This window comes from Penaeus monodon, chromosome 23, assembly GCF_015228065.2.
Source record: "Penaeus monodon isolate SGIC_2016 chromosome 23, NSTDA_Pmon_1, whole genome shotgun sequence".
In the NCBI taxonomy this organism is placed as follows: Eukaryota; Metazoa; Arthropoda; class Malacostraca; order Decapoda; family Penaeidae; genus Penaeus; species Penaeus monodon.
In genome coordinates, this window is record NC_051408.1 from 15,413,663 (window position 1) to 15,415,838 (window position 2,176).

Sequence of the window (2,176 nt, forward strand, 5' to 3'; positions counted from 1 at the left end):
AATCATTGTGACTGTTATTTTCTCTCGGCGGTTATATTTTAATCTCAACGATTTTTTTTTTTCGTTACTGTAAATGTTATCTTCTCTCAACGATTTGGTTTAGTTCTCGAGTTCTGGATTTATGATCGATAGAATTTGATTTGATTCATTTGATTTCCGTTTTCCGATGTTTATTTTGTAGTAATCCCTGTTTTTTCTATAATTTCTTATTTTTCAATAAATAACTTTCCGAGATACCCCGACCATTTCCGCTAAATAATACATACATATCAGCTATAACTGATATGAATTTTTTTAATAATTTCGAAAAACATCTAACTGCACGCGTTCCTCCCCTGAAATTCTCCTTTGTATATTTCTTAATTACAAATATTGCTTAAATAATACGGTCACATTCTTTCCCATAAATCCCATTTTCTCAGAGTAAATATTCGTAACAGACGGAGGTTACCGAGAAGCGTAAAATTTCCCAAAAGACCGGCCAGCCGCCAACCACCGCCCAGGAGAGTGCTAAACCTGCAGAAAAGCGAAAGACTTCAAAGCCAATGGAATCCACTGAAACGAGAGACAGACGCCACACTAAACCCAAAGACCTGCGAGGTGTTAAGGCGGATGACCATTCTCTGAGACCGTTTGAGAAAGGAGAGGACTGGCAAGACGAGGGTGCTTATGAGCCAGAACCATGGGAAGGAGATGAGGATACCTATGATGAGCCAGAACCATGGGAAGGTGACGATGGTACTTACGACGCACCTGAAGAATGGGAAGGTGGTGAAGGTGCTGATGATGAGCCAGAAGCATGGCAGGATGAAAGGGCTTATGACGGGACAACACAGCGACAGAAACGAGCTCCCAAAGGGCCAACTAGAGAGCCAAAGGAGCAGAAGGGCAGACATCGTGGTGCTCCCTCTGACAAAAGACAAGACAAAGAACCTAGACGTCCTTCTGATAAGCCAGAGGAACGACAGAAGAGAGGTCCTCCTGGTAGGCCTGAGGAACGGCGAGAGAGACATCCTGATAGCCCAGAGGAATGGCAAGAAAGACTTCCCTCTGATATGCCTGAGGAGTGGGAGGAGAGACGCCCCTCTGATATACCTGAGTGGGAAGAGAGACGCCCCTCTGATATACCTGAGTGGGAGGAGAGACGCCCCTCTGATATACCTGAGAAGTGGGAAGAAGGAAGGAGAGATAGAGGTCCTGGTAGACCAGAGGAGTGGCAAGAAAGGCGTCCTTCTGATAGGCCTGAGGAATGGGAAGAAAGACGTCCATCTGATAGGCCTGAGGAATGGGAAGAAAGGCGTCATCTGATAGACTAATGGAACGGAAGGAGAGAGGTCCTGCCAGACAAGAAGGAAGGCGAGAGGGACGTCCTTCTGACAGGCCTGTAGAACGGAAGGACAAGGGTCCAGGCAGGCAAGAGGGAAGGAAAGATAGAGGTCGAGACAGATCTGAGCCTGAAGAATGGCGGGAAAGACGTCCCTCTGATATGCCCGAAGAATGGCAGGAAAGACGTCCCTCTGATATGCCCGATGAATGGGAAGAAAGACGTCCATCTGATAGGCCTGAGGAATGGGAAGACAAAGGTCCCTCTGATAGACCTATGGAACGGAAGGAGAGAGGTCCTGCCCGACAAGAAGGAAGGCGAGAGGGACGTCCTTCTGACAGGCCTGGGGAACGGAAGGACAAGGGTCCAGGCAGGCAAGAGGGAAGGAAAGATAGAGGTCTAGATAGATCTGAGCCTGAAGAATGGCAGGAAAGACGTCCTTCTGATATGCCCGAGGAATGGGATGAGAGGCGTCCATCTGACAGGCCTGAGGAGTGGGAAGAGAGAGGTCCTTCTGACAGACCTATGGAAAAGAAAGAGCGAGGTCCTGACAGACAGGAAGGAAGGCGAGACAGAGGTCCTCAAAGGCAAGAGAGACGTCCTTCTGATCAGCACGAAGGAAAGCAAGAGGGACGACCTTCAGAGAGGCCTGAGGAAAGGAGGGAGAGAGGTCCTGGCAGGCAAGAAGAAAAACAAGAAAGGGGCCCTGAGAGACCTGAGGAATGGCAGGAGAGACGGCCATCTGATAGGCCTGAAGAGTGGCAAGAGAGAGGTCCCTCTGATAAGCCAGAGGAGGGGCAGGAAGGACGTCTTTCTGACAGGCCAGAGGAAGGGCAAGAGAGGCGTCTTTCT

The 2,176-nt window shown here is 48.9% G+C and overlaps 1 protein-coding gene across 1 annotated transcript in view; it reads left to right on the plus strand.

Moving 5' to 3' along the window:
- Nucleotides 1-2,176, plus strand: part of LOC119588147 (twitchin-like) — a gene marked incomplete in the record, with an annotated part of 124,648 nt that overhangs the window by 37,565 nt on the left and 84,907 nt on the right.